Genomic DNA, 23,879 nt, shown 5'->3' on the forward strand with positions numbered 1-23,879 from the left:
GATGACCACAGGGGAAGGGAAGGAAAAAAATAGATAAAAATAAAGAGTGAGGCAAACCATAAGACACTCTTACATACTGAGACGAAACTGAGGGTTGATCAGGGTAGGGGTTGGGAGGTGAGGAAAATGGGTGATGGCCATTAGGGAGGGCACATGTTGGGATGAGCACTGGGTGTTATATGTAAGTTATGAGTTCTTGGATTCAAAAATGTCCCCTTTTGTCTGCATCCTGGCCAATATCAGTTGTTTTCTGAGTTGCTAATTTTAGCCATTCTATCAGGTGTGAGGTAGTATCTCATTGTGCTTTTGATTTGTATTTTACTGATAATGAGTGATGTTGAGCATCTTTTCATGTGTCTCTTAGCCATCTGGATGGCTTCTTTGGAGAGGTATCTGATCAGGTCTTTTTCCCATTTATTCACTGGATTATTTGTTTTTTAGGTGTTGAGTTTGATAAGATTTTTATGGATTTTGGATACTAGCCCTTCATCTGATATGTGATTTGTAAATATCTTCTCCCATTCCGTCTATTTCCATTCACTTTTGTTGATTGTTTCCTTCACTGTGCAGAAGCCTTTATCTTGATGAGATCCCAATAGGTCATTTCTGCTTTTGTTTCCCTTCCCTCTGGAAACATGTCAAGTAAGAAGATGTTGTGGCCGAAGTCAAAGAGGTTGGTGCCTGTTTTCTCCTTAGGAATATGATGGTTTCCTGCCTCACATTCAGGTCTTTCCTCTAGTTTGAGTTTACTGTTGGATGGTGTAAGAAAGTGTTCCAGTGGTTCATTCTTCTGCATATCGCTGTCCAGTTTGCCCAACAGTATTTGCTGAAGACAATAATTTTTCCATTGGTTATGCTTTCCTGCTTTGTCAAAGATCAGTTGGCCATATATTTGTGAGTCTATTTCTGGGTTTTTCTTTTTTGTTCCATTGAACTATGTATCTGTTTTTGTGCCAGTACCATACTGTCTTGATGATTACAGCTTTGTAGTATAGCTTAAAGTCTGGAATTGTGATGCCTCCAGGTTTGGTTTTCTTTTTCACCATTACTTTAGCTATTTGGTGTCTTTGCTGGTTTTATACACATTTTAGAATTGTTTGTTCTTGCTCCATGAAGAATGTTGATGTTATTTTAATAGGGATTACATTGAATATGTAGATTGTTTTGAATAGTATAGACATTTTGACAATATTGTTCTTCAAATCCATGAACATATAATGTTTGTCCATTTGTTTGTTTCTTCCTCAACTTCTTTCATAAGCTTTCTATAGTTTTCAGCATACAGATCTTTTACCTCTTTGGTTGTGTATATTCCTAGTTATTTTATGGTTTCTGGTGCAATTGTAAATGGGATTGATTCCTTGATTTCTCTTTCTGTTGCTTCATTATTTGTGTAGAAAAATGCAACCAATTTCTATATGTTGATTGTATATCTAGCAGTTTTTTGTGGAGTCTTTTGGGTTATCCATGTAGAATATTATACCATCTGCAAAGAGTGAAAGCTTGGCTTCTTCCTTGCCAATTTAGCTGCCTTTTATTTTTGTTGTTGTTGTTGTTGTTGTCTAATTTCTGAGGCTATGTTGAACAACAGTGTTGAGAGTGGACATCCCTGTCATGTTCCTGACCTGAGGGGGAAAGCTCTCAGTTTTTCCCCTATTGGGAATGATATTAACTGGGCCTCTCATATGTGGCCTTGATGATCTCGAAGTATGTTCTTTGTACCCATACTTTCTTGAGGGTGTTTTTTTTTAATCAAGAAACAATGCTGTATTTTGTCACATGCTTTTCTTGCATCTATTGAGAGGATCGCATGATTCATATCCTTTCTTTTATTCATGTGGTGTATCAAGTTGATTGATTTGCTAATATTAAACCAGCCTTGGAGCCCAGGAATAAATTCCACCTGATCATGGTGAGTAATTCTTTTAATGTACTGTTGAATTTGACTTGCTAGTATCTTACTGAGAGTTTTTTGCATCCATGTTCATCAGGAATATTGGCTTTTAACTCTCCATTTTAGTCGGGTCTTTGATTTTGGAATCGAGGTAATGCTGGCTTCACAGAATGAGTTTGGAAGCTTTCCATTTCCATTTATTATTTTTTTTTTTTGGTAACACTTTGAGAAGAATAGGTATTAACTCTTCTTTAAATGTCTGTAGAATTCCTCTGGGAAGACATTTGGCCCAGGACTCTTGTTTGTTCGGAGAGTTTTGGTAACTGATTTGTTTTCTTTGCTGGTTATGGGCCTGTTCAAATTTTCTAATGCTTCCTGTTTGAGTTTTGGTAGTGTGTGAGTTTCTAGGAATTTGTCCATTTCTCCAATTGCACAGTTTGGGGATATACAAATTTTCATAGTATTCTCTTATAATTTGTATTTCTGTGATGTTGATTATGATGTCTCCTATTTTGTTTGTGATTTTATCTATTAGGGTCCTTTCTCTTTTCTTTTTTATAAGTATGATTAGGGGTTTATCACTTTTGTTTATTCTTTCTAAGGACCAGCTCTTTGTTTTATTGATCTTTTCTACTGTTTCTTTTTCTATATGTCTTATTTCTGTTCAAATCTTTATTATTTCTCTTTTCCTGTTGGCTTTGGGCTTTGTTTGATGCTCCTTTTCTAGTCCTTTTCTCAGCTATAATTTGTTCAAATAAACCTTCTGCCCCCCTTTCCCATTCTTTTTCTTCTGGGATCCCTATGAATCAAATATTGTTTCATTTCATGGAATCACTTAATTCTCTAAATCTCTTGTTATCTAAAATTTTCCTTTCCTTTTTTTTTTCAGCTTTATTATATTCCATAATTTTATCTTCTATATCACCTATTCTCTCCTCTGCTTCTTCAATCCTCTTTGTCACTGTATTTATTTTGTTTTACATCTCAGCTATATTATTTTCTTCTTTAATCCTGACTAGTTCTTTGTTCTTTTTCTCTGCAGCAGGGGTTTCTTCAGTGTATTCTATGCTTTTTTCAGGCCCAACTAGTAGTCTTATTACTGTTGTTCTAAATTCTTGTTCAGAAATATTGTTTGTATTTGCTTTGAACAAGCTATGGCTGGCTATGATTTCTTCTTGACCTTTATTTTGTGGAGAATTCCTTAGTTTTGTCATTTTGGTTAAGTTTTTGTCTGTTGTATGTTTTAAAAGCTTTTTATATTTCCTGCATCTGAGAGTACTGCTATATTAAAAAGGGATCTTACAATGTCCAGGGCCTGGCACTTCAGGAATTGTTTCTGGTTTATTCTGTGTGCACTCTGCTGTTGCATTTTGGCAGCTCTTTCTCAATGGTAAGTCCTCTGCAGAGCAACTCCTTGCTTGAAGTAGTGGAGTGTTTGGATCTTTAACTAGATGTGCTTTGATTTGTTTGGTGAAGTAAGCCTGGAAAAAAAGGTGGGGGGAGCCTAATCCCAAAAAAAGAAAGGAAAGGGAACAAAAGAAAACCAAACAGATAATCCAAAATCTATAAGGTTGATTCCACAGAAAAAGAAAGGAAAGAAAGAAAAAAAATAAGAGAAGGAAAAAACAAGGAAAAAGAATAAAAAGCCTGATCCTAAAAAGAGTAAAGGAAATGAAAACAAAACAAAACTAAACAAAACTAAAACCAGGAACCTATTAATCTGATTCTGAAAAGAAGAAGAAGGAGGAGGAGGAGGAGGAGAAGAAGAAAAAGAAGAAGAAAAGAAGAAAAAGAAGAAGAAAAGAAGAAGAAAGGAACAAAGGAAAAAAGAAGTGTAAGTGTCATTTTGATGCACTGAAATTTCAGTGCACTTGGTGCATGGGGGGTGCTGGCTATGCTGGTCTTCTGGAGAAGATGTCTGCTGCGTTGGCTCAGAGTCAATCTTAAAGAACCTGGCACTGTGTAGATCTACTCCCCTCCACACATGTGCTCCCCTCCTCTGGAGTAGAGCCTCTCTATGCTGTGTGAAGTCTTCTGTCCCTGAGAAACAGTCCCACACTTGCAGAGTGCATGGAATCTATGGTGTAGCACCACTAAAAACAGCCAAGGTTATATTCCCTCTGGGAGTGCTTCTGTCTCCTGCCGATAAGGACCTTTGGCTGGCAGGGTCTCTTGTCCTTGGGAGGCAATAATCCCTCCTCCAAAGTACTCCACGAGAAGGAATGTTCTCTCCCAGTGCACCCCAGGGATCCCTACACCACACTATGCATTCTGGGGCCAGCTCCCTCATCCCCAGGAAAGCATGCCACAGCTCCGCTCTGGGGAAAGTCGGGTACTTCCCAAATCTGAGTCTGAACTCCAAACACTGCTTGGGGAAGAAAAAAGCTGGGACACTTAGTACTTCTTGCTCCCCAGTCTGTGGTCCAGAGAGGTTTTTCTCTTACATGAACTGAATGTAAAACCTCTCAAACTCTCGTTTTTTCTTTCCCTTTTGTCTCTCCACAGAAAATTTTCCCTCCCTTCCGTGGCACCCCCTTTTTTCTCTGCCTCAGTTCACTTCCATGCACCTTGCACCTTCCAAGCTCTCTCCTTCCAACTGTGGAGATCCTTCTGCCACTCTGCAGATCAATTACCTAGATGTTCCTAGTGATCTGACCTCAATACAGCTGTGTTTGAGGGTGAAGAAAGCCCAGCATCCCCCTACATCTCTGTCATCTTAACCCTTCCCTCAGCACCAGCTTTCTTGTACCATTAGAAACAATGAGTGAATTTGTATTTCCTATACATTGGGCAAAACTATTGTTTTGTACTATTGAGAATTAAAGTGCTACACTTCTGATAAAAATTTTCAATATATTAGAGGATAGATTCATTTTAATATTTTCATAATAAGTGATAAACATACTAAAAAGAAATTTCTCTTTTGAGCAGCTTTTCCAAATACCCTTTAAATATGAGATAATGTTCTTACAAAAGCTACAGTGCAAAATGTGACTTTCTCTTATGTGCAGAATGGTACCAAGGAGTAGCACTAGGGAAAAAATGAAAAATTAGTAGAACTTCTAATTGAAATATAGTTTTTAACAAGTAACATTGAATTTCCAATCCTACTAACATTTACATATTAGAACAATATACATTAAACATTTTTAAAGAATATAAAGGTAGACATTTTCTTAATTGACATAGATTAAAATTTCAAAGAATTTTAAAAAAGATTTCAAGGAATGTATTTTTGGCATATTCTATAAAAATAAATGCTAATAAATCGAAATGTTTTTATTTCACACAAATATTTTTACCATCCACATACTTCATTTTTTCAAACATTATAATTGTATAGTGTACAAACAATGTTATGTATTAATCAGCCATATTTGCTATATTGTTGATGGATTTGAAGAAGTTAAATGTATAATATATAGTTACTCTAGAAGCATACATTATTCTACAGCAGAGGGAAAATCCTTAAAGAGTTAACACTTCCAGTTTGTTCAATCTCTTGCCATTGTTTTGCAGAAGATATAATAGAATTATTTTGCCTTTGAATGTCATGTTTGGCACTATGCAAAGAGTGACTCATTATTTCAAGTGAGGAAAAAAGTAATGTTTCCACAAGAAAAATAGCATAGGTATATCTACAATTATTACTTTTGAAAGAAATTAAAGAGATTGCATTTTTACATCAAAAGATAGTTTAAGCTGCATAACAGTGTGTGTCAAATAAATCAAGTTATAAGCACCCTATGCAAACGTTTTCTTCATGAGAAAGAAATGAAGCCACTATACACAGACCACTCATCCACCACCTCAGCTCAAGAGAAAGCCAAAACTTAATTTAATATCATGTAAAAATGAAGTTCTCTAGAATTTAGATAAATCTAAATTAATCTAATATTCACATTAATCTGTTACGTAGTCTTTGTGACTAATTGATATAACCAAACAACTCACACCAATTTTATTTTAATGTTTAAAGTGATATTTACATGTAAAGTACCACTTGGAATGTATGGTATAAGTAAATTCTCAATTTTCCATAGACATCATAATGATTCAGAAGGTTTGTATAATTATTATTATAACAGTTAATATTAGGACTAGTTTTCTATTAAAGCATTGCTCTAAAATACATCTAAATGTAAGAAATAAGTAGTTTCATGATTGCTTTAAATATTTGACAGGAACCCATGGGGGAGGGGAAGGAAAAAAAAAAAAAAAAAGAGGTTAGAGTGGGAGCGAGCCAAAGCATAAGAGACTGTTAAAAACTGAGAACAAACTGAGGGTTGATGCGGGGTGGGAGGGAGGGGAGGGTGGGTGATGGGTATTGAGGAGGGCACCTTTTGGGATGAGCACTGGGTGTTGTATGGAAACCAATTTGTCAATAAATTTCATATTAAAAAAATAATAAAAAAATATAGCAATATAAAAAAAAAATATTTGATTGAAATTCCATAGTAGTTTATTAATAAGAACAGGGCATTTCAAAACCACCTTTAATCTTTTGAGGTTGACGTAGTGTGCAGTAATTATGCTCACTAAAAGAAAAAAAACAAAACAAAACAAAAACAAGACTCTTCTTGGAGACCACTGGCCAGACATAGAACACTGAGCTAGGGAGATCATTGTCTGAGATGGTACACTTCTTTTAACAATATATACTCAATTAATAAGAATTTAAAAATTAGAAAGGCCTTTGACTATGCAAACATTTAGGTATGCTCCTTCAGCTTCTTACATATAATAGGTAGACAATAGAGTTTTCTACACAATAATCATCTATAAGAAGAATTTCAGATCTTTTTTTCAAAATTTATTTATTTATTTTGAGAGAGAGAGAGGATGAATCCTAAACACAAGCCCAATGTGCGGCTTGATCTCACAAATCGTGAGATCACGACCTGAGCTAAAATCAAAAGTCAGACACTCAACTGAGCCACTGAGGTGCCCCAAGAATCTCAGATATTTAGCAGTCTTCACTTGCTGAATTCTCTAATAATGAAGCAATTTTCTATGTCAAAATAGCATAAAGTTTCCTTCAACCATTTCAAGTGTAGTAGCCTTCCCCCCCACCCCGCCTCCCCCCAGGTAGTGGCTGACTTACTCCAGCAGCCGTTATTGAATTCATGTTTTCAATATATAAAAATAAAGACATTTGTGGGGAATTTATAAAATACAGTCAGATCCATTATTATGTTTCTGTTCCAAAACAAGGATCTACTTTAGGCATTAATTTCCTCTTACCCTGTACGTGAGTTAAACGTTACACTGCTGAAATCTGGTTTCTTTTTCCATTAACCTTCTTGTCTTCAGGGTGATAGAATTTATACCTCTCTGCTACTGATCTTCATACTTCTCAAGTAATTAGAGAGAACCAATTTTTGAAATCCCTTATGTGCCAATGTTCTTCAATAAAGGAAAATTTGACTAATGTGGTATCTGAATTAATGCAACAAAGGTGTTCCCAGCACTAGTGAAATTATTCCAAGTGTCATGAGTGTTGACTGCCATTGCTGAAAGTGTTGTCATATTATCAGTACCTGGCCTCAATTGCCTAAATGGGAAAATGAAAAGACTATATAGCATGGAAGGAGCATTGCATAAGGGAAGGGAATAATATAGCTTTTAAAACTGAAAGCCACTTTCCTTTTTCTCCTCTTACTCTTATAGTCCCTCAAAGGAACAATGGTTCTGATGCATTTACGATCATGACATAGTTCAAAAAGATGTCTCTTCTGATGTTTTACATAGATACCTAATGAAATGGATATCTCTATCTGGAACCTGGGTAGATGAATACAGAATGTAAATGTTTCCTGTGTAGACATCTGGAACTTATTTTACTGTAAATAAATACCACACATTTATCTTTCTTTAGCTGGTTCTCTTCCCTGGGAGATGTTATAGAAATCAATGAAATCTCAGAATGCTTTCTAGACTTATTAAATATTCAATATAAGAGATATTCAATAATCATTCAGGGATTTTTGAGAAACAACACCAGTATTTTTGACTATGCCAGTTTTCATCCATACTATTCTTCACTGGTCTGCCTGGCTCTGCTACTCTTTATTACTTAGATGTATTCCTGCTGTATGCATTTAATCTGTTTTTATTGTGTCTTTTTGCAAGTGTTTCTGCTCTAATAGCTATTAATTGGTCTAACATGTGATCTAACTAATAATGCATTCTTTAATATTCTTAAATTCAGTATTGAAAATTAACTCAACTTGCAAAATTTAAATAATTTTCCTTCCTGCTGCTGCTTCTAATATTGTCTTAATCTCTTTTCTCTACTGCAGAGAATATACAGGGAATAATGATGTCTACTCTTATCATTATTTTTAGATTCAATTTTTAAAGTTTCCCTTAAAATTAACTATCATAGATGTAATTGCAGTGACTTTGAAGGTTAAAATTTCAGTTTCACGTATTTACCATGGAAATATATTTTTATTCTGATCACTCTTAACCTTTGCCAGGGGTCCTTCTAAAAAATAATACCAGAACTGAGCATTTTTTTCATATATATTTCTCTTCACACACATTGAAAAGGCAGTATGTGGTAAGTTCTTTGATATGTTTTCTGGGTTTCATGGTGGTTGGGTTATCTAATTACTAGAGCATATTTTCATGGTATGTGAAAGTGAGCAAGCAGGAAAATTATGTTAGTTCCCATTCAATTCACTAATATATACTTTCCCTGTCATGTAAGTTCCAGATTCCTTTAAAGCATAGTTTCAGGTAGTATAAGGGACAAAAAGTAAGAGATATGAGTAGTATAAGGGACAAGAAGTAAGGGATATGAGACCTAAAGTAAGGAATATGGTAGGCAAAAGTAATGTCTACCAACCTGTAATAGACTGAAGGAAGAAATCACAAATTATCAGCAAGAAGCAGTTGGAACTAGGCTTGAGGTAAACAAACATACAAACAACATGTCAGCCATGATAAAGAGTGTAAATTTGAACAGATGTCACTTCTAGAGCAGCAGCAGGCAGTTTAAACAAAATTGGCTTTGGATGGAATCCAAGGGAGAGGAAGAAAATATGAAGCCTGTAGAAGCACAGTATCCAGCAACTCTTCTGTAGTAATCATACCTCAGCTGGTAAAAAAGAAACAAACACCTGTTGCTTTAAAAAAATCAACAAAACTCAGGATAATCAAATGAACTAAAAGTGTGGGGTTTTTGGAAAGACACAAGATCCAATAGAGTCTATATTCAATAGTCTATATAAATAGAAAGAGGTAGGTGAGATGCTCATTTATCAATTTCCATATATCATGACATTGATTAATGTGCTATTGTGTCATTAGACAATATTGTGAGGAGGTCCCATAAATATGTATGTATCTCAGAAATAAACCTAGGAATTTAGATTAGTTTGATAACCATTTAATGTGGTTTTGTCCAGCCCAGTTATGTATTTGGAAGCAACTCTAAAAAAAAACCCAATTGTGTACATATATATTAGCACTAACCATAGTTGTAAATCACAATATAAATTATAGTTTCAAAAGATTACTTTTCAAGCCTCATCTTTTTGCAGTCTTCTCTCCAATGTATGGAAGTCCCCTAAACATACTATATTCTTTCATATCGAGGTTTCCTGTTTTAAGCTGAATTGCCCATTTATGGCTAATTTTTCTAACCTGTGACATATGTATAATGTGCCTAACATATTGAGTTTTGTAAGGATTAACTGTAATAACATAAGTTTAAACAGTAAACTATAAAATGCTGTAGAAATGGTTGTAAGTAGTTTTCTAAATGTAAACATGAGAAACATGAGAACTTCAAGTACCTAGTATGTGTCTGTGAGCAAGATAATAAGTACTTACTTTTTCTTTCTGAGCAATTGCAATGTGCCAGAGACTTTGCTAAATTCTTTGCATACATCATCTCATTTAATTTTTACAACACCTCAGTGAAGTAGGTACTATCACTATCTCATTTTACAAATGAGAAAAATGGGGACTCAGGATGGTTAAGTAACTTTTTCAAAGACAAATAGCTAGAGTAGGACAAATAGATATGTCTGAATCTAAAATCCATTCTACCCTCCTTTGCCTCTAAGTGAATGGGTGATACCAAGATATAAGGTATTGTCCCTGTATCTCAGATATTTCCAACTGTGTTAAGGAAATTATAGATAACCATAGCTGAAATTATTTACCTTTTCACTTGTGTGATATATAAAAATAAGAAGTCATTTAATTTTCTGTTTTCTTGTAAAATTTCTTGTGACTTTTAAAACTCCCTACTCTTTATGTTTGGAGTATCTAAAACAGTTGTTCTTTCTTAAGTAGGGATGCATATCATTATTATTTGGGTTACATTTTAAAAACACACATATTTGGAAATTACCACCAGAAATTCTGATTTATTATTCTTGATTGAGAACCATTGTCCTGTAAGAAATCAATTTAAGATACACTAAACTAAATAAGTTAAAAAAGCAGAGATGGTAAAGTGGTTTTAACTGATTCCTGACAGTAAAATAACAACCAAACAAATAAGATAAGTATGATCCGTGACTGAAGAATCCTAATTTTAGGCTTCTTGAGCAAAAGTATATGATTGCTTTTTTTTATTTGGAAAAAGAAAAGCATACAAGAATAAGATAAGTTCATGGAAATGGAGAAGAGAGAGATGGTTGAGCTAGAAGTGAATGAAAGATAGATATACAGAAAGTCTCTTTGTAATACAAGAGGCACTGTGCTTACAGGCTAAAAATAAAGACATACAGTGAAAGCCTAAAGAAATGGGCATACCATTGTGCTGAGAGTAAGTTTTGGGAGGAAATTTAAATTGTGGAGCAAAAGGAAATACAATTGGAGTAATTCAAAGGCAAGTACAGTGATCAAAAGTAATGATAAAGGTGAGATTGAGTGCTATCAACTTATTATGGTACTACTCCACAGAGATTTCTTTCAATTTTCAATTATTCAGGTATAACAGTGAATATGGCAGATGGTTCAATTAATCCAGGGCTGAAAATTTTGAAGGACAAATTCAAAAGTAGGACAAGTGGCCAAGATAATTAAGGATGATAGGAAGAAAATGAAATGGTGAGTCATGGTGGAACACTGGCTAGAAAATGAAATAAATTCTTTAGGGGCTAACAAAGTGGGAGAAAATGAAGTCCCAGGGACTGACATATTCAATGAGGTCATGGAGTGTATACAGTAGGGAGGAGGGAGAGATAATAGGAATTAAAAGGAGTCATTAGAAAGTAGGTTATTCAAATCCAGTATTTCAGGAATGAAACAGTTACGAGTGATGGCAAGATTTATGATGTGGGAATGGGTGGCTGAAGTGGCATGAAAAAAATGGTAGTTATTTATTGCATATATAAATATTCACCAAGAATGGTGGCATTAGGGTACAGAAGAAGCCATGTGATCGTGGTATCTCCCCTGCCAGGTAAATAGGAGGAGGGCACCTGTTGGGATGAGCAGTGGGTGTTGTATGGAAACCAATTTGACAATAGATTATGTTAAAAAAAATGTCACAGCAGAAAAAAGTCTTAGGAGACATGATGACTAAATGTAATATGGAATACAGGATGGGACCCTGGAACAGAAAAAAATACATTTGGTAAAAAGTATAAAAATATGAATAAACATGTACTTTAGTTAGTAAAAAAACATGTAAGAACCAATACCTGTAATGAATATTAAGTAGTGACCAAAAGTTTTTATTTTTATTTATTTTTTTTTCAACGTTTTTTTATTTATTTTTGGGACAGAGAGAGACAGAGCATGAACGGGGGAGGGGCAGAGAGAGAGGGAGACACAGAATCGGAAACAGGCTCGAGGCTCCGAGCCATCAGCCCAGAGCCTGACGCGGGGCTCGAACTCACGGACCGCGAGATCATGACCTGGCTGAAGTCGGACGCTTAACCGACTGCGCCACCCAGGTGCCCCTACCAAAAGTTTTTAAAACATCACAAAAAGGGATAAAATAAATATACAAATGGATTGCAAAGACATCAGAATGATGCTTTAATATGAGAACAGAGAAGTTACAGTTTGAATGGAATACTGGTAATAAAAAGTATGTGCTCCCACCTTATGATCTTGTGTACATGAAAAAAACAGATTTAACAGATGTATTCATTAAAATTCCTTTTTTAAAAAGTTTATTTATTTTGAGAAAGAAAGACAGAATTCCAAGCAGGCTCCATGCTCTGCGTATGGAGCCTGATGCAGGGCTCAATCTCAGGAACCATGAGATCATGACCTGAGCCAAAGTCAAGAGTCGAACACTTTACTGACTGAGCCACCCAGGCGTCCCTAAAATTCTTAGTTGCAATATAAAGTTGAAAAGTAAAAGAAATGAGACAACTCTACAGATTTAGAGAATAGAATCTAATGGACATCATCAAGAAACCACTGTTGAAATGAAAGAACACCAATCACTTTTGGCCTTTGTGTTACTTCTCTCTTAATATTCAAATCCAGAGAGAAAGTATCTGATTGGCCTAGTTTGTGTCATATATATGAATTTCTCAATATATATGAATATATATCCTGACCTTACCCATAGTTTTTTGAAACCCTATACCCACATAGAGTTGACCCTTAAACAGTGCCAACGTTAGTGATGCCAACCACCTATGTAGTCAAAAATCTGAGTATAACTTTTGACTGCCCAAAAACTTAACTACTAATAGCTTGCTGTTGCCTGGAGTCCTTACCAATAACATAAGAGTCAATTGACACATATTTTGTATCTTATATTTACTATATGCTGTATTATTAAAACAAAATATGCTAAAAAAGAAAATGTTATTAAGAAAATGATAAGGAAGAGAAAATACATTTACAATACTATACTGTATTTATAAAAATAAGCTATGTATAAGTGGACCCACACAGTACAAACCCATGTTGTTTAAGAGTTAACTGTATAGTAAAGAACTCTGCATCCTTCCGAATATTCATGCTGTGATGCACTTAGGATATTCTTGGTCATTCATGTTTCATATTTATCTGGATATTTAAAAGTATATTTAATTTCTACCTAACTGGGCTCTTGTAGCTGTTTCCTCTTCTTTATGTTGTATATACCTAAATGTGAATCATAGTCTTCCTTCCTTGACTTTGTATATTCACACATAGCCATTGTGTAGTAGTAGTATTATAAGACCAGATTTAGGGGTAAAGGGGACAAGGGATGGGAATACAGGGGTTGTTACATACCAGCAACAAAAGGAAGCAAATCTGAAAATAAATGCTGTATATGTCTGACTTTTGAAAATTTTCTCTTTCTCTCTCTTTCTTTCTCCCTCTTTTCATGCTTATTTTATCCTTTCATCCAATCACTAGCTTATTTACCTCTGAATCCAGCACTGAATTTTTATGTAGAACAGTAGAGTGATATTTTTCTCAATCCAAGTCTAATTAGAGGTTCACCTGAGAGCAGTTTAGCTAAAAATTAAAATGACCAAATGAGGCTGTTTTGCTAAACTAGGGAAGTTGGAGTCTGCATGTAATTTTTATTCATAATTTTTTATATAATTATGTCTATTTTTTTTCTTTTTTCCTAATGGTGTGTCAGTTTTTTGCCATTACTTAAGAAGTCTTTCCCAACTCCAGGATCACAAAGTTATTCTACTTCATTTTCATCTTTTAGTTTATACTTCTACCTTTTCTTTTAGGTCTTTAATCTACTCATGTTTGTGTTTGGGTATAATATAAATATTGTTAAAAAAAAAGAGACAGCAGGAGTCACTTGTGCTAACCCCCATATCAGTAAACCAAGATTTAATACCTTACCTAACTGCATTTTCAAATTCCCTCAGAAATGTAACCTTTAACCAGTCAACCTGGAATTACCTGGTTAGTACTGGTAAGGTAGTCCACCCAACAGACCACTTCTGTTACCCTTAGGAGGGTAATCTTGCCTGAAACAATGCACTCTTTGCTAATAATTTCCTTTTTCCCCCCTTTCTGCCTTTAAAAATCTTTTCTTTTCTACAGTTTAGTGGAAGTCCTTCCTATTTGCTTGGTGGCATGCTGCCTAATTCCTGAATCACTGAATAAAGCTAATTCAATATTTAAATTCACTAAGTTGAATTTTTGTTATTTAATACATTTGGTGGCAGTGGTGGGATTGGCGAAGATGATGGCTTCAGGGACAACCAGAAACACAGGTGTGGTGTTGTTCTATCTTGACATTTCTGAGGGCCTTGGGTAAGTTCCCTCTCAGTTCTGAACTCCACTTTCTTTGTGTTGAGCTCCCAGTGTAATTAGCTTTCCAGTTAGTTTCCCTATTTGTCTGGAATCACTAGTTCTATGTTGAAAGCTTCTGGTAATTCAGACCATAATTCCCCATTTGATTGAAGACTCCAACTGTGGGTTCTGTCCCCAGATTCCATGTTGGGAACTGCTTGTAGCAAGCTGCATTTTGCTATTTGTTTAGAATCAGCTTGCCATTCCATTCTTTGGATTTTGCTGGTTCAATCTTTTTCCAAATCTCTAGTTTCATATTGGGAATCGCTGGTGGTGCATGGGGCCTTATATTTGCCAGGGTGTAGTAACATTTTTTGGTTGCTGCTCCTATATAAGGTGTACATGTTTGTTTGCCTTGTTTTGTGTAGATAAAGGTTATTGCTAATGAGGATATTGGAGGACAAAAAGCCAGAAAAAAATTGGTGGGCAAAGGTTGAATACTTAAAAACTTATAGAGCACTCGCCACTTAACTCTAAAGATATCCATGTTAAAATAAGTTGGTTGTGAAGTAGGTTATATTGATAATAAATCACCTACCAAATTCAAGAAAATTTCCATGCACAAGATACACTGTAAAACATGACACAATTTCCAAGCCAGTGGCACATCCCTTTTAAGTATTAGTTTGATTTCAAAAGATCAAAAGGATTAGCAAAACCAAGCAAATTAATAAACTAACACATAAAATACGAATCTTCAGCTCAAAAGGGTCAAGTGTACCACTTCTGGCACACCTACTTACTTTTTGTGTAAGAACTATAATCCTGGAAGCTGTAGATATCTATAGATATGGTAAAATCATACTAAAATAACCTAAAACTGTAATGGTCATTATGGGGAACATTCCAATCAGACAATATCATTCATTTAAGAAGTGCACTTAAAAGTAAGGGTTCCCAAATTAAACAAACAGGATGAGATATCTATTGCAATTCATATGTAAAAGCTTCCAAAAGACTTCAATATTCCAAATTAGCTTCATTAAAAGACTCATTACAAAAACTAATGAAAAATGAAAGACACAAGAGGAACCTAAAACAAAAGACAACAGAATTGAAGGGACTACTATTACTCCCCTCCATCCATTTTTACCTGAGTACTCACATTTTACTAATTCTCTGTCTTAACTGCCTTTCTACTCTAAAGACATTATTAAACAGTTACCTTTAAAAATATAACTACCTGAGTTTGCAGACAAATCTTCTCAGATATTTTTTACCCCTTGTTCAAAGAGTGATATAAGGGCCATAGTTAAAGAATTTCCTGAAACTAGAGAGGCTCTCCCAATTTTTAAAAATGTTTTATTTATTTTTGAGAGAGATAGACAGAGCATGAGCAGTGTTGGGGCAGAGACACAGGGAGACACAGAATCCAAAGCAGGCTCCAGCTTCTGAGCTGTCAGCACAGAGCCTGATGCAGGGCTCGAACTCACTGACTGTGAGATCATGACCTGAGCCAAAGTCAGATGTTCAACCGACTGAGTCACCCAGGCGCCCCTAGATCAAAGGTTTTAAAGCCAACTTATTTGCTGCTTAAAGCTATATGACTTGGAGCCTTAGTTTTCTTATCTGTAAATTAATATGTACCTATATGCATTTAGCATAACACGAAGCAATATATGTAAAGAGCTATATGCCTAGTGTCTAAGGCACTTGATACATTGCTTCATCATTATATTTTTATCGTTATCATATTAATTTTCTTTTTTTATGTTTATTTATTTTTTAAGAGAAAGAGCACAAGCAGGGGAGGGACAGAGAGAGGGAGGGAGACAAAGAATCCAAAGGAAGCTCCAGACTCTGAGCTGTCAGCACAGCGATTAATAGGGGCTCGAAGTCACAAACTGTGAGATCATGACCTGAGCTGAAGTTGGACGCTTAACCAACTGAGCCACCCAGGCCCCCCTATCACATTGATATTCTAAGCATTCAGATTCATCAGGCACAGATAACTAAGTCAATCAAGTAGAACCTACTACAGCACCCTTTGGACTCTACTGGAAGGAATGATTTTTTTTTAACATGCAAATACTTGTAATTTCTGTGCTACTGAAAAGACTTGAAATAGTTTCCTAGATAAAGTAAAAGCTTTGGTTACCCCTCTTTTCCCCATTGAGCTTAATGAACTTTCTTCTTTATCTTCAGAAGTTAACTTGTTTGAACTATCATCAGTTTGAGTTAGGGGCTCTGCATTAATGAGGTGTAGCATTGTGTAATATTTTTAAGTGTGGGTGTCTTTGTTTAGGAAATAGAGCTTTTATGGAGGTCAAATACCCTTATTGATTGTTTGGCAAAAATCTCTTCAAATGCAAGTGCTTCCTGTCTGGAGGTAAATAATCTCTAAGACATTTGAACAACACATAAAAAGAAAGCCAACTCTTTTAAACTCCAAATATCAGTTGGATGGTAGAAAAGAATTCTGTTGAATGTATTCAAAGAGAGAAATATTTTTTCCCCCTGAGCTCTCCTTGCTACTGTGCTACTCTATATTCTGGGGCTTGCCTCCTGGCAGATTGTTTCATTATCCAGCAGTATCATTAATCTTTTTTATTAGCACCTTAAAAAATAAACAAACAATGATTTTGCTATGTTTGACACAAGTAGTGCATTTTAATTTTGTAGGCTTGTATTATTGACTTGAAAAAAACTGCAACAATTCAGACTGAAATACCACACTCAATTCTTAACAATATGAAAATACTATTCGATGTGTAGAAATATAATAGCATCTGTTATGCATATTAAATGAAGCAAGCTATTTTTGTGTCATCCACATGGAGGCTTGGATTAACTAGGAAAGTTAGTAGTAATTACCACAGAAAAATTAAAACTTGTCATTCAATTTTGTACTCTGTGAAAACTCTTCATGAAATCTAGTCAACACCTCATGAAATACATTCAAAATCACTTGAAGACTACACAAAAGAATATGTATAAATTAGATAAGTGATAAGTAAATCTCAAAGTCAGTAAATAAAAATAAAAGATTTTTGCTGCCATCACATATTTTCTTACAGCTTCTTAAGCCTAGATTTTCTTAATATGTACATCAGGCATGAGTAAAATTCATTATTTATAACAAAAAAAGAGTAACAAAATAGCAAAAACTAACATTAGATAGTAGTAGTTGCTTTTATTCAAGATATTATCTTTCATCTTAAAGATTTATCAATTAGATTTGTTTACTGTGATGGAAGTTTCCCTAAATCTGTGCATATATGAGAATCTTCACAGAGATTTTTTTAAGACGAGTAACTTTTAAGGTTGTATCCTAAATCTCTCTGCCCCTCCCCCACTTGTGCTCTGTCTCTCTCTGTCTCTCAAAAATAAACAAATGTAAAAAAAATAAAAAATAAATTTTAAAACCTTTGATCTAAACAAATAACTTTCAGAGTGTAGTCCTTGATCCAGCAGAATTAGCTGTTGATACAAATATTCAGGCCTTATTCCTGACCTGCTGAGTCAAGAACACTGGAAGTAGAGTCTAGCCAACTGTTTTTTTAAAAAAAAAATCCTCCAAGTGATTCTGACACATGCTAAAATTTGAGAACCATTAATCAAAATAATAGTAATAATATCTGTACTTATTATATTACCACACTATATTATTGTACTGTATTAACCATTTGACTAATACCTAGGTTACTAATTTAGGTATTTAATTTCTTGGTACATTAGTTTCCTCTATCACAAACAACTGTACCTAAAACTTGAGTGTTGTGTAAAGAGCAATGTACTGGGAGTAAAAAAGATAGGTTTCCATCTCACAAATATGAAATAAAATTTGTGGGCCTGTTTCTTCATATGTAAAGTGATGTCATTGAATGACATCATCTCTAACCTCACTTTTAGCCCCAGTATGATTTTATTTATTTATTTTTTTTAACATTTATTTATTTTTGAGACAGAGAGAGACAGCATGAACGAGGGAGGGTCAGAAAGAGGGAGACACAGAATCTGAAACAGGCTCCAGGCTCTGAGCTGTCAGCACAGAGCCCGACGCGGGGCTCGAACTCACAGTCTGTGAGATCGTGACCTGAGCCGAAGTCGGCCGCTTAACCGACTGAGCCACCCAGGCGCCCCTAGCCCCAGTATGATTTTAGTTGCTTTTAATATGTGAACTGTTGACTACAGGAATGCTGATTGATTTTGCCTTTGCTACACAACTCTAGCTTGGAGAGACATTATTTACATCATAGTGTATATGAGTAGTAGTTGTGGCATGCACAATCAGCAAAGCAGTATGTAGTTTATCCTCATTACTATAAAGCAAATAAACAAGCAAATTAACTTAATGTAAATGGTGTATTGTTAAAGAACAGCTAGGATATTATTTTCAGAAACAGCTTTTACAAGGAATCCAGAGTGAAACAAATGACACTAGAACCAGTTCTTCCATGATTTAGGTTTGAGATCTCTAAGAAGCTATGAGTATCTCTGAGACTTTATGAGTTTATAGTAAAACAAACAAACAAAACAGAGATGCATATTATATTATCTAATTTATAGTAGAGAAAGAACATTATATAATAACATTTATGTGAATGCACTTTTCAAATTTGCCTACTAACAGTATATATGAAAGTCTTTTTTTTTTTTTTTGTAAGAAAGACTACGTTGCTTTATTTTCTTTAATCAACTGAAATTTCACTTCACTCTCCAGCCTTCCATACTATTGAAAAACAGGTGTTTAGTAGTCATGTCTTTTTTTTTTTTTTTTAGTGTTTATTTTAGTTGTTTTTTTTTTTTTTGAACAAAATGGTATTTTTTTTTTTATATATGAAATTTATTGACAAATTGGTTTCCATTCAACACCCAGTGCTCATCCCAAAAGGTGCCCTACTCAATACCCATCACCCACCCTCCCCTCCCTCCCACCCCCCATCAACCCTCAGTTTGTTCTCAGTTTTTAACAGTCTCTTATGCTTTGGCTCTCTCCCACTCTAACCTCTTTTTTTTTTTTTTCCCTTCCCCTCCCCCATGGGTTCCTGTTAAGTTTCTCAGGATCCACATAAGAGTGAAACCATATGGTATCTGTCTTTCTCTGTATGGCTTATTTCACTTAGCATCACACTCTCCAGTTCCATCCACGTTGCTACAAAAGGCCATATTTCATTTTTTCTCATTGCCACGTAGTATTCCATTGTGTATATAAACCACAATTTCTTTATCCATTCATCAGTTGATGGACATTTAGGCTCTTTCCATAATTTGGCTATTGTTGAGAGTGCTGCTATGAACATTGGGGTACAAGTGCCCCTATGCATCAGTACTCCTGTATCCCTTGGGTAAATTCCTAGCAGTGCTATTGCTGGGTCATAGGGTAAGTCTATTTTTAATTTTCTGAGGAACCTCCACACTGCTTTCCAGAGCGGCTGCACCAATTTGCATTCCCACCAACAGTGCAAGAGGGTTCCCGTTTCTCCACATCCTCTCCAGCATCTATAGTCTCCTGATTTGTTCATTTTGGCCACTCTGACTGGCGTGAGGTGATACCTGAGTGTGGTTTTAATTTGTATTTCCCTGATAAGGAGCGACGCTGAACATCTTTTCATGTGCCTGTTGGCCATCTGGATGTCTTCTTTAGAGAAGTGTCTATTCATGTTTTCTGCCCATTTCTTCACTGGGTTATTTGTTTTTCGGGTGTGGAGTTTGGTGAGCTCTTTATAGATTTTAGATACTAGCCCTTTGTCCGATATGTCATTTGCAAATATCTTTTCCCATTCCGTTGGTTGCCTTTTAGTTTTGTTGGTTGTTTCCTTTGCTGTGCAGAAGCTTTTTATCTTCATAAGGTCCCAGTAATTCACTTTTGCTTTTAATTCCCTTGCCTTTGGGGATGTGTCGAGGAAGAGATTGCTACGGCTGAGGTCAGAGCGGTCTTTTTCTGCTTTCTCCTCTAAGGTTTTGATGGTTTCCTGCCTCACATTCAGGTCCTTTATCCATTTTGAGTTTATTTTTGTGAATGGTGTGAGAAAGTGGTCTAGTTTCAACCTTCTGCATGTTGCTGTCCAGTTCTCCCAGCACCATTTGTTAAAGAGGCTGTCTTTTTTCCATTGGATGTTCTTTCCTGCTTTGTCAAAGATGAGTTGGCCATACGTTTGTGGGTCTAGTTCTGGGGTTTCTATTCTATTCCATTGGTCTGTGTGTCTGTTTTTGTGCCATATATGAAAGTCTTAAAACCTTGAAAGTTTGAAAACTATTCCTCTTAAAATATTCCAAAATTCATATTTTCAGTGATTCATATCATCATTTTTTCCCCAAATGCTACAAAAGAACAAAGATTTACTATTGTGGGGGAGGAACAGGTCTCCTGTCTGAAATACCCGTGTAATAAAAAGACAGATTAACAGAAGAAAAAGAGAATATAGTTTAATAACATGTATACCTCCTGTATACATGGGAAATACCCAGGAAAGCTGAGTAACTCCCCAAAATGGCTGAAGCCAACACCTTAAATACCATCTCCAGCTAAAGACAAAAGACAAAAGAAGATCTTCTTCATTATATATGAAAGTGATTATTTCCCTGCTATTACCATATTTAAAAGCTAAGCTCATCAGGTAAGGATCTTTCACTTTTTGTAGAGTATGCTTTTGGTTCTCAATAAACTTCAAGTTTTATTGCTACCCATCTATCTTAGCTGCTGACTTAGGAAATGAACAAGCCCTGGTGTGCTGCTGTGGCCAATTGCTCCAAACCACGATTCCAAAGGGGGCTGGACAAATGGAAAGCATAGATCTTGGCTGGGTTTGACAACACTGTTGCCAGATCAACTCATCTCAAGAAAAGCCAATAATTCAGTAGATGAGGGCTTGGGAAATAGAAAGGGAGAAATATATTTTAGATGCCAGAAGCTGGGGGGAGGTGACAGGCTCAAGCCTTAACAACTGACTTCTTCACTGGCTCGATGGACACCTAGAGTTTTATAGGGAGAGGTTCAGAGGAATACTTGCAAGAGAGCAGACAGAGAACATGTGATCATGAGTGGGGAAGTGGATGTGTGGGATGTGTTCTTCTATTCAGTTGCTATCAAGGCTTTTCTGGTAATTGCAAATCATCTTTGTTCATGTTGCAAGGAACTGTGATAAGAAGTTTCTACAGCCAGTGTCAAAGAGGTTACTGCCTATGTTTTCCTCTAGGATTTTGATGATTTCATATCTTACATTTAGGTCTTTCATCCATTTGGAATTTATTTTTGTGTATGGTGTAAGAAAGTTGTCAAGTTTCATTCTTTTCAACGTTGCTCTCTAACACTGTATGTTGAAGAGATTATCGTTTTCCCATCGGATATTCTTCCCTGCTTTGTTGAGGATTAATTGACCATATAGTTATAGAATCATTTCTGGGTTTTCTATTCTATTCCATTGATCTATGTGTCTATTTTTGTGCCAATACCATACTATCTTGATCACTACAGCTTTGATTTTCTTTTTAAAGATTGTTTTGGCTATTTGGGGTCATTTGTGGTTCCATACAAATTTTAGGATTGTTCTAGCTCTGTGAAAGACACTGGTGTTATGTTAATAGGGATTTTATTAAATGTGTAGATTGTTTTGGGTAGTACAGACATTTAACAATATTTGTTTTTCCAATCAATGAAAATAAAATGTTTTTGCATTTCTTTGTGTCATCTTCAATTTTTTTCATCAGTGTTTTATAGTTTTCAGAGTACAGACCTTTCAACTCTTTGGTTAGGTTTATTTCTAGGTATCTTATTATTTTTTCTGCAATTGTAAATGGGGTTGATTTCCTTAATTTCTGTTTCTGCTGCTTCATTATTGATGTATAGAAATGCAACAGATTTCTGTATGTTGATTTTGTATCCTATAACTTTACTGAATTCATGTATCAGTTCTAGTAATTTTTGGTGGAGTCTTTCAGGTTATATACATATATATATATATATATATATATATATATATATATATAGTATAATGGCATCTGCAAATAGGGAAAGTTATACTTGTTTATATATAAATCTGGTTTTTATTTGAACCATAGTGTTGTGAGTGAAATAGTTAAATATCCTTAAGTTAAGTAGGCTAAAGTGAAAAGTCAATGAATGGAGAATCAAGGAATCTGATTTTCTTTTTCTTTGATTTTAAATTTTTAAATTTTATTTTATTTTATTAAATATAATTTATTGTCAAATTGGTTTCCATACAACATCCAGTGCCAATCCCAACAGGTTCCCTCCTCAATGCCCATCACCCACTTTCCCCTTTCCACCCCACCCCCATCAACCCTCAGTTTGTTCTCAGTATTTAACAGTCTCTTATGGTTTGCCTCCCTCCCTCTCTGTAACTTTTTCCCCTCCCCTCCTCCCATGGTCTTCTGTTAAGTTTCTCAGGATCCACATATGAGGGAAAACATATGGTATCTGTCTGTCTCTGCCTGACTTATTTCATTTAGCATAATATCCTCTAGTTTCATCCACATTGCTGCAAATGGCCAGATTTCATTCTTTCTCATAGCCAAGTAGTATTCCATTGAGTATATAAACCACATCTTCTTTATCCATTCATCAGTTGATGGACATTTAGGCTCTTTCCATAATTTGGCTACTGTTGAAAATGATGCTATAAACATTGGGGTATATGTGCCCCTATGCATCAGCACTCCTGTATCCCTTGGATAAATTCCTAGCAGTGCTATTGTTGGGTCATAGGGTATTTCTATTTTTAATGTTTTGAGGAACCTCCACACTGTTTCCCAGACTGACTGCACCAGTTTGCATTCCCACCAACAGTGCAAGAGGATTCCCATTTCTCCACATCTTCTACAGCATCTATAGTCTCCTGATCTGTTCATTTTAGCCACTCCGACTGGCATGAGGTGGTATCTGAGTGTGGTTTTGATTTGTATTTCTCTGATGAGGAGTGATGTTGAGCATCCTTTCATGTGTCTGTTGGCCATCTGGATGCCTTCTTTAGAGAAGTGTCTATTCCTGTCTTCTGCCCACTTCTTCACTGGATTATTTGTTTTTTGGGTGTGGAGTTTGGTGAGTTCTTTGTAGATTTTGGATACTAGTCCTTTATCTGATATGTCATTTGCAAATATCTTTTCCCATTCCAACAGTTGCCTTTAGTTTGTTGATTGTTTCCCTTGCAGTGCAGAAGCTTTTTATCTTGATGAGATCCCAATAGTTCATTTTTGCTTTTAATTCCCTTGCCTTTGGAGATGTGTCGAGTAAGAAATTGCTGCAGCTGAGGTGAAAGAGGTTTTTTCTTGCTTTCTCCTCTAGGATTTTGATGGTTTCCTGTCTCACATTCAGATCCTTCATCCATTTTGAGTTTGTTTTTGTTTATGGTGTAAGAAAGTGCTCTAGTTTCATTCTTCTGCATGTTGCTGTCCAGTTCTCCCAGCACCAGTTGTTAAAGAGACTGTCTTTTTTCCATTGGTTATTCTTTCATGCTTTGTCAAAGATTAGTTCGCTGTACTTTTGTGGGTCCAATTCCAGGTTCTCCATTCTATTCCCTTGGTCTATGTGTCTGTTTTTGTGCCAATACCATGCTGTCTTGATGATGACAGCTTTGTAGTAGAGGCTAAAGTCTGGGATTGGGATGCCTCCTGCTTTGGTTTTCTTCTTCAAAATTACTTTGGCTATTTGAGGTCTTTGGTGATTCCAAACAGATTTTAGGATTGTTTGTTCAAGCTTTAAGAAGAATTCTGGTGCAATTTTTATTGGGATTGCATTGAATATGTAGATTTCTTTGGGTATTATTGACATTTTAGCAATATTTAT

At 35.4% G+C, this 23,879-nt stretch overlaps 1 long non-coding RNA gene across 1 annotated transcript; it reads left to right on the plus strand.

Annotated features, from left to right (window-relative positions):
* The first annotated feature begins 759 nt into the window (after positions 1-759).
* On the plus strand, positions 760-23,545 carry LOC115507216. The gene is made up of 3 exons (XR_003966584.1): positions 760-819; positions 17,864-17,867; positions 23,506-23,545. It is a non-coding gene; the product is annotated as an uncharacterized LOC115507216 (long non-coding RNA).
* The last annotated feature ends 334 nt before the right edge of the window (positions 23,546-23,879 follow it).

The sequence above is a fragment of the Lynx canadensis genome, chromosome X, assembly GCF_007474595.2.
Source record: "Lynx canadensis isolate LIC74 chromosome X, mLynCan4.pri.v2, whole genome shotgun sequence".
NCBI lineage: Eukaryota > Metazoa > Chordata > Mammalia > Carnivora > Felidae > Lynx > Lynx canadensis.